Below are 9,439 nucleotides of genomic sequence, written 5' to 3'. Positions count from 1 at the left end.
CAGCACCCTGCTGATCTGTCATGTCCGCTAGTTGAGGCCAAACGCCCCCGATGACCGCTCTCGTTGGATTTCATCACCAGCTGCCCACGTCCTATGACCAATCTACCACTGTGGTCGTTGTGAATCATTCTCCCAAGGTACCCACTTCATTGCCATCCTTAAGCTCCTTTCCACTCGTGAGACATCCACTGTCATGTTTCATCATGGCATCATGTGCGCATCCTCCAAGACACAGTGTCTAATAGTGGAAACTGTTTACCGCTTTTGAAACGTTTTCTGTTCTCTTGTAGGAGCCACGTCCAGTCTTTCATCTGTTTCTATCCCCCAATCAAACGAACATAGCAAGGGAGTGAATCGTGTTGGAGCCAACCCTACGCTAGCAACTATAGACCTGTCAGTTTGACATCAGTGGTGGGTAAATTAATGGAAAGAATTCTTAGAGATAGTATTAATAATTATCAGGATAGACATGATCTGATTAGGAGTAGCCAGCATGGATTTGTGCGTGGAAGGTCATGTTTGACAAACCTTATTGAATTTTTTGAAGAAGTTACGAGGAATGTTAACGAGGGTAAGGCAGTGGATGTAGTCTATATGGACTTCAGCAAAGCCTTTAACAAAGTTCCACATGGAAGGTTAGTTAAGAAGGTTCAGTCGTTAGGTATTAATGCTGGAGTAATAAAATGTATTCAACAGTGGCTAGATGGGAGGTGCCAGAGGGTAGTGGTGGATAATTGTTTATCGGGATGGAAGCCGCTGACTAGCGGGGTCCCTCAGGGATCTGTTTGGGCCCAATGTTGTTTGTAATATACATAAATGATCTGCATGATGGGGTGGTAAATTGGATTAGTAAGTATGCCGATAATACTAAGGTAGGAGGTGTTGTGGATAATGAGGTGGGTTTTCAAAGCTTGCAGGGAGATTTATGCCGGTTAGAAGAATGGGCTGAACGTTAGCAGATGGAGTTTAATGCTGAGGTTCTACATTTTGGCAGGAATAATCCAAATAGGACATACAGGGTAAATGGTAGGGTATTGAGGAATGCAGAGGAACAGAGAGATCTAGGAATAACAGTGCATAGTTCCCTAAAGGTGGAGTCTCATGTAGATAGGGTGGTGAAGAAGGCTTTTGGAAAACTGGCCTTTATAAATCAGAGCATTGAGTACAGAAGTTGGGATGTAATGTTAAAATTGTACAAGGCATTGGTAAGGCCAAATTTGGAATATTGTTTCCAGTTCTGGTCACCGAATTATAGGAAAGATATCAATAAATTAGAGAGAGTGCAGAGACGATTTACTAGGATGTTACCTGGGTTTCAGCACTTAAGTTACAGAGAAAGGTTGAACAAGTTAGGTCTCTATTCATGGGATCTGATCGAGGTATTTAAAATTTTGAGAGGGATAGATAGAGTTGACGTGAATAGGCTGTTTCCATTGAGAGTAGGGGAGATTCAAACGAGAGGGCATGAGAGTTAGGGGGCAAAAGTTTAAGGGAAACACGAGGGGGTATTTCTTTACTCAGAGAGTGATAGCTGTGTGGAATGAGCTTCTTGTAGAAGTAGTAGAGGCCAGTTCAGTTGTGTCATTTAAGGTAAAATTGGATAGGTATATGGACAGGAAAGGAGTGGAGGGTTATGGGCTGAGTGCTGGTAGGTGGGACTAGGTGAGTTGAAGAGTTCGGCGCGGACTAGGAGGGTCGAGATGGCCTTTTTCTGTGCTGTGATTGTTATATGGTTATATGGTTACGCTTCTTTCCCTCTTCCGAACCTACTTTCTGCAGCACCCAATTGAATTGAGCAGAAATTGCCCACAATACCACCCAAATGTTCTCCGCGGATATGTCCCAACGCGAATGCCATAAGCGATCTTGCCACCGCTCTTCACTGACCAGGAGTTTATGTGCTGAACAGCTGACCCAACGCTAGAAACAGACCTGGAGATGAGCCAGGGCTTCTCTGCTGCGCGTCCAAAATAAAGATGACTAGCAGAGTAATCCGGCTTGATCACCAACAGGTGAGGCCTTTCACACCTTCCCGTGGATGTCGAGAGCAGAAAATTGGCCCTAAACTCCGTGGGACCGGTTGTAGTGGAAAGGGTCTCATTTCATTTGCACCGACCAGCATCAATGAAGTTCCACCGGATTTTCTATGTTTCCCAGCTCAGACTAGCTACTATACCGACCCTGCTTTCAGTCACCCTACCTCACCGTCCTGCATCATTGGTGGATAGGTCTTTGCTCTGTACTCTGCAGCGCCTCCTGGCATCTCACCAGGTACGAGGCAAGGTCCAGAACCTCTTGGAATGGGAAGGGTATCGTCCTGAGGAATGTTCTTGGATGCCGGTGAATGACATCTTGGACTATCTCTCTTCCGGGATTTCCAGAGGGAACAGGTCTTTGGCGCCTCGGGGCTCTCAGCTCGTAAATATGCCCGTTCTAGCCAATTACTGCTTTGTTCCGGCGGTCTTTAATTCCCTTCTGTTCGATGCAGTCTTGTCGAGGCTTGTGCAAAGCCCAGCAAAGTTCTTTTCTGAGAAAAGGACTATCGCTTCGATTAACGAGGTAAACAACCGGTATTCGGTTATTATTTTGATGTTGCATTCAGCTGGGGTATTGGCATTTAATTTTCAATTCCAGAGTTGCAGTAAAAGGCCCTTTTGAAGTCAGTTGAAAAACCTTCAAAGCGGAAGAATAAGTTGGGGGTGGTTGTTGGTGGCGGGACAGAAGCTCTTCGAACTTGCTCCTCCATTTAGTGCAATAATGGCTAATCCTCTCCAGCAATAATATACTGCCGTTCATTTTCCCACAACCATTTAACACAGACTAATTTATGCGCACTGGCACTTTCTTCGTGATGTGGTTGAAATGGGTCGAATGGTTCCGTTCATTATCAGAGAAATGTATACAAACAGAAATACGCAGTCTTTACAGATATCCATGAAACATGGAATAATACCAAAATGAACGGCAGGTAAACGGTTAGTACCGCAAAGCCACCTACCCTCCTGCCCACACATGCAGTAACTTATCATCAACACAAAAACACTTCCACTTTCCACAAACCATCTCACCGAAGAGCGTCAGTGCTCACGAGAGAGAGAGAGAGAGAGAGAGAGAGAGAGAGAGAGAGAGAGAGAGAGAGAGAGAGAGAGAGAGAGAGAGAGAGAGAGAGAGAGAGAGAGAGAGAGAGAGAGAGAGAGAGAGAGAGAGAGAGAGAGAGAGAGAGAGAGAGAGAGAGAGAGAGAGAGAGAGAGAGAGAGAGGAGAGAGAGAGAGAGAGAGAGCGAGAGCGAGAGAGAGATAGAGAGAGAGAGAGAGATTGAGAGAGAGGGAAAGCTTGGAGACAGTGCTAGAGGGAGGACAGGCAGGTGATAGAGAAGGGACACACGCAGACCGATGGTTTGCGATGTGCCTATTCTAATGCAGGAAGTATTAATAACAAACCGTACGAGCTTCGAACGTGAATCAGTACTTGGAGTTATGATGCTGTGGCCATGAGAGATACGTGGATGGTTCAGGGGCAGAAATGATTACTTCGAGTGCCAGACTTTAGAAAGAACAGGGAGGGAGAAAAAAAGTTGGGGGCGTGGCACTGTTGATCAGAGATAGTGTCACGGCTGCAGAAATGGAAGAAGTCATGGAGAGATTGTCTGCGGAGTTCCTGTGGGTACAAGTTAATAGTAACAGAGACATCGAGGTGCAGATAGGGAGACAGATTCTGCAAAGATGTAATAATAGCCAGACTGTCGTGGTGGGAGATTTTCATTTCACAACTATCGATTGGCATCTCTATAGAGCAAGGGATTCAGATGGGGTGGAGTATGTTAGATGTGTTCAGGAAGGTTTCCTGACACATTATGTAGATAAGCCTACAAGAGGAGAGACTGTACTTGATCTGTTATTGGGAAATGAACCTGGTCATGTGTCAGATCTCTCAGTGGGAGAGCATTTTGGAGATAGTGATTATAATTACATTTCCTTTACCTTAGCATTAGAGAGAGATAGAAACAGATAAGTTGGCAAAGCGTTTATTTGGAGTAAGAGGAAATATGAAGCTATCAGGGCGGAAACTTAAATTGGGAACAGCTTTTCTCAGGGAAATGTACAGAAGAAATGTGGCGAATGTTCAGGGCATTTTTGCGTGGAGTTCTGCACAGCTACGTTCCAATGAGACAGGGATTGGATGGTAGGGTACAAAAACCATGGTGTACAAATCTTGGCGATTGTAGAGATAACTTTCAGCGGACTAAAAGGCTCAAATATGTAGAAATTAAGAAAATGAATGTGCTGCAGCTTTTGGAAAGCATCAAGTTGGATAAGTCAGCCGGAACGGACAAAATGTAACCCAGGCTACTGTAGGAGGCTAGGAAGGAGATTTCCATGCCTCTGGTGATTATCTTTGCAGGTAAGGAGGCAAGGAATCAAAAGCAACATTTCTCTGTGGATCCAGAACTGGCTTGCCCACAGAAGCCAAAGATTGACTGTAGATGGTTCACATTCTGCATGGAGGTCAGTGACCAGTGGTTGCTTTACGGGTCTACTCTGGGTCCCTTACTCTTCGTGATTTTTGTAAATGACCTGGATGAGGAACTGAAGAGACGGGTTAGTAAATTTGCTGATGACACAAAGGTTGGGGTGCTGTTAATAGTGTGGAGGGCTGTCAGAGGTCACAGCGGGATATTTATAGGTTGCAAAACTAGTTTGAGAAATGGCAGATTTCAACCCAATTAAATGTGAAGTGGTTCATTTTGGTAGGTCAAGTATGATGGCAGAGTATAGTATTAATGTTAAGACCTGGCAGTATGGAGGATCAGAGTGAACTTGGGGTGCGAGTCCAGAGAACACTTCAAGCCGCTGCGCAGTTTTATATCTGTGGTTAGGAAGGCACACTGTGCATTGGCCTTCATCAATCGTATGATTGAATTTAGGATCCGTGAGCTAAAGTTGCAGCTGCACAGGACCCTGGTCAGGCTTCACTTGGAAAACTGTGGTCAGTTCTGGTTGCCTCACTACAGGGTGGATTTGGAAACCATAGAAAGGGTGCAGAGGAGATTTACAAGTATGTTGCCCAGATTAGGGAGCATGCCTTATGAGAATAGTTCGAGTGAACTTGATATTTGTTACATTTCTTACTGTTGAATTCTGTTCGCAAATGTTCTTATGCCTTTAAGTAAATTCTGTCAGGATATTTTTTTATTGCACTCTAATCTATTTTCTTTACTTGTTGGTATTCTATATGTTTTTCCGTATTTTATTCCTCCTTCGCTTTTATTGTATCCTGCTGCACTATTTTCTATTACATTAGCTCTATTGCACTTTTCCTTAAGTTTACAGTTCTGCATTTATCTAGTCCAACGTTCTTGTTTATATCTTTCGAAAATAGTTCCACAGTTTGCAAATAATTCTTTTAGAATTACTGATGATGGAATATATAATTTCAAACCATCCATGTATAGAAGTTGTGTCCGAGGATTTCTCGACCTAATTTTTGTTTGATTCAGTAAATCAGAGAGTAGGTGATGAATATAGTTAAGAAGAAAATGGAAAAGTGTGTAAATCTTCTGAAGTTGAGATCAAACGAATCACATGGAGAGTTTACAGCAGTAAAAAAAACACTACATAGTGGAATTAGGAAAGTATACAAAATGCATATCCCTTGGCAAGTAGTATTAAGGAGAATCCTAAGCTATTCTATACATACATTAATAGCCAATGGATAACTGCAGAGAGCGTGGATCACTGAAGGACGATGGAGGGTCCATCGTGGAGGGACCAAATGTGAGTGATGTAGTTGTTAAGTCCAAAATGATTTACCGTCAGTTAGGAGAGACTTCCCTCGGAGTAATAAAATCCTCTTTCGTGACGTAACTGCTGATCCCAGCCGAAGTATGTAGGATTGAAGGAAATAAAACGGCTTAAAGGCATGACCTTTCCTTGGCGAACCTCGGCATCCAACTCTTTCTGCTCTTTTGGCAAAGCAGGAGTTATCTTGGACACAAGTTACTAATTCCTTGTACGAAGATTAAATAAAGGCCGAACCTACTTTACAGCGGACAACACCAACTTTCCTCAATCCTCCAGCTTCCCCAACCTCGATAAATTTTCACTCTCCGACCGGACTGAAATGGCAGTATTGTAGCAAAACTGTCGGCAATAACCTTTGAGACTTAAGGTTGAGAGTAAAACTCCACTTTAAAACAAAACTGCGTCATGACATCGAATACACAGCAGAATGGAGTCACTGGCGAATTCAACCACGAACTGCCCTGCGTCACAGGGAGGGGTTCTCCTTTTATACCCGGTTGGAAAAAATGCTATCACATGACCTCTCACTGGCGGGAAAATTACGTCACTCCATCATCACAAGACCATTACATCATGCCCAGCAGAACCTCAATTGCAACACGGTCATGTGACAGGCACAAGATACCCACAGGTACATAACACCCTGAACCATCCAAATCTCTGTAATCGCCACAATATCACAGCTCCCATTACTGTACCACGGTACAAACTCAGTCGCTTTGTTGATAATACTCTTTGCATTAAAGTAGACACAACTCAAACCATCGGTCTGAGCACATCCCTTCTCCATCACCAGCCGATGTTCCCTTTGTCACTGTTTATAAGCTTTCTCTATTTGCGAGCCATCCTCCGTCATTTCAGTTCCACTCCCACTCCCCAGCAATTAAACTCTTTAATTAGTCGAGGAACTGATTTAAAAGTCAAAAGGTTGTGTTGCAAGTTTCTAAAACAGTAGTCAGGCCACATTTTAAGTATTGCTTACAGTTCTCGTCACCCCACTGTATAAAGATTGCTGGGTCTTTGAAGAGGGGGGCAGTACGGGTTTAGCAGAATGCTGGTTCGTTTTCCAGGAGAAGCTGGAGAAACAGGCTTTTTTTTCTGGAATGGCCGAGGCAGAGGGAAAGTCTGATAGAAGTTTATATTGAGACTTACAGATAGAATAGTGAAGGAGTATTTGTTTTCCAGAGTTGAAATGCCTAATATCAGAGGCTGAGAGGGGGATATTAGGGGTAAATATTTTATTCAGAGAGTGGCGGATATCTCGAATGCGCCGCCTGGAATGGTGTTAGACACAAATATATATTTGATGCTTTTAGGTGATGTCGAAAGGGCACATGAATATAAAGAAGATGGAGAAATATGTACATAGTAAAGGCTGGAACGATTAGTGTTGGGTTATTTTGATTTTCTCTTCAGCTAGTTCGGCACAATATTATGGATTGAATACCCTGTGTTGTACAGCTTTACCTTCTGAGTCAATATGATATAATGAATATTGAAAATGAAAACGAAATTTTTTTGACCAGAATTTATCAATTTGACAGTTTCATAGCAAGTAACTGATTTTACAAATCACAACTTATATTCAAAGTGATTTAGTCTTTATAGTTCTTTACAGAAATGTTTCATGTATGAATCAGTCACGTTTTTGGACAAAATCAACAGAACTAACAAAAGTTTCAATTATCCTTTGAGAGATGCCCCTTAAAAATTAATTGCCCATGTGAGATAGAAATTGTCGAATCAAATCCAAGAAAACACGGAACGGCTGGTATTTGTCCCGGATTAGCAACATGACGTAATTCAAGATTTTCTCTAGTTGTTCCTTTGCGATTTCCACACGAATCAAATGATTTCTCTAAGTAAACATAAATGGACCAAACTGTTACTTCTGAAGGAAGTTATTATTAAAGTGACGGAAAGCTTATTGCAAAACTACTTATTAAAGTTCTAGACATGCTGTAGTACATATTTCATAAAAGCTGTTTGGCGACAGCAGGGAATAAATCAGGTCGTCAGACTGCAGTAATATGTGTTAGGCTGAAAGCACACGGCGCGATATTTACTTTGACTTACAGTGATGTACCGATTTTATGATGGAAGAACATATATTTAAAATGTTTTCCCCACAGACGCTTACTGCCGTTATGTGCAAGAGAAGCAGGGATATTGAATGCGCCTTCCAGAACAGAAAGAATTTGATAGAGAAGGAGATGAAGATAACGTCCTTCTGCGAGTAGCTTGTATATTTTGGGAATTCAATGAGTTTAACGAGGGGTGATTGATAAGTTCGTGACTTAAGGTGGAAGGAGAAAACCTAGCACATTCATTTCCAATCTTAGTCCAGCGGTCGTGGAGCATACAGATCTTGGATCTCCAGAATGTCTCCACGGATGGTTGTTTGATAAGTTCATGGCCTATCGCAGAAGGCCATGAGTTATACAGCTCTCATTACAGGACAATTGTTTGAGTGATTATGCAGAAAGATTGAAGCTATTAATGCAACTCCTTATATCCTAGGCCAGGAACTTAACAATCACCCCTCTTAAAGAACAAGTTGCTGTAACTGAACTTGCACAAATGATTTGTGGATTCTTTGTAAAGGGTAGCAAGGTTTATCGACAGATGAAAAGTAGAACTTAGGCCAAAATAAGATCATTCACCATCCCAATGAAAGATATAACAGACTCGTGGCATCCCTCTATAGATTCTGTTTCGCAAGTTCGGGTGGTAGCATTTTATGCAACGAACGACACCAAGTTATTAATATCAAGGGAAGCGCAAAGGAGCAATGGTCAATTCGGAGGATTAGATGTGGTCGCAGTTATGTTCGACGCTGTCCTCTTGTATTATAGAACACCTAACATAGACCAATGCAGAACATCACGGATTCTATGCCCCATCCATGTTTTGTCTGTATTTACCCGCTCCACGATTAACTTAACCCTTTTCTTTATTACACAGCCCATACCCGTCCATTTTCTTACACCCACGTGCCAGAATACGAGTCTCCTGAATTTTCCCGCTCCATCAGGCTGCAGCGCCCCGCCCTCAACCCCTCAGTGCACTGCGTTTCAGTTACTTATCTCTGTGGGAGACAAAAAAAAACTATCTTTTGTATCACTTTTATATTCTCCTCCACTCACTTAAAGCGGTGCCTTCTGGTATTAATAATTACGACTCTGGAGTCCAGCAGCAGTTGTGTTTGTACACTATATATATGCCTCTTATAGACCTCTATCAAGTCTCTTCTGCACTTCCATCGCTCAAACTAGAGCAACACTCAAGCTTTCATCATTATCCATCTTCCCTGATCCAGATTTCATAAAGGTAAGCCTTTTCTGTGCCCTCCCTAAAGCTTTAATATCGTACATATTATAAGGGGAAAGAAACTGAACGCAGAGTTCCATGTATGGTGAACACAGAGTTGATGAGTTCCAGCACATGTTCCAGCTCTAGAACGCAGTCCTTATCCCGCCCCGAATAATTTGTGGAGTCAACACAGTCTTCTGTGCAACGTGGCAGTCCTCGATTTCTCCAGTGTTCCTCCCAATGTTGTGCAGGTTCGACGTGTAAATCAGTTACTGTAATACTTAGCCGAATGGAAGTGGATGATGGGCAGAAAGACTGAAGATCGT

This window comes from Hypanus sabinus, chromosome 1 (genome assembly GCF_030144855.1).
Source record: "Hypanus sabinus isolate sHypSab1 chromosome 1, sHypSab1.hap1, whole genome shotgun sequence".
Classification (NCBI taxonomy): domain Eukaryota; kingdom Metazoa; phylum Chordata; class Chondrichthyes; order Myliobatiformes; family Dasyatidae; genus Hypanus; species Hypanus sabinus.
This window is presented reverse-complemented; position numbering follows the sequence as displayed.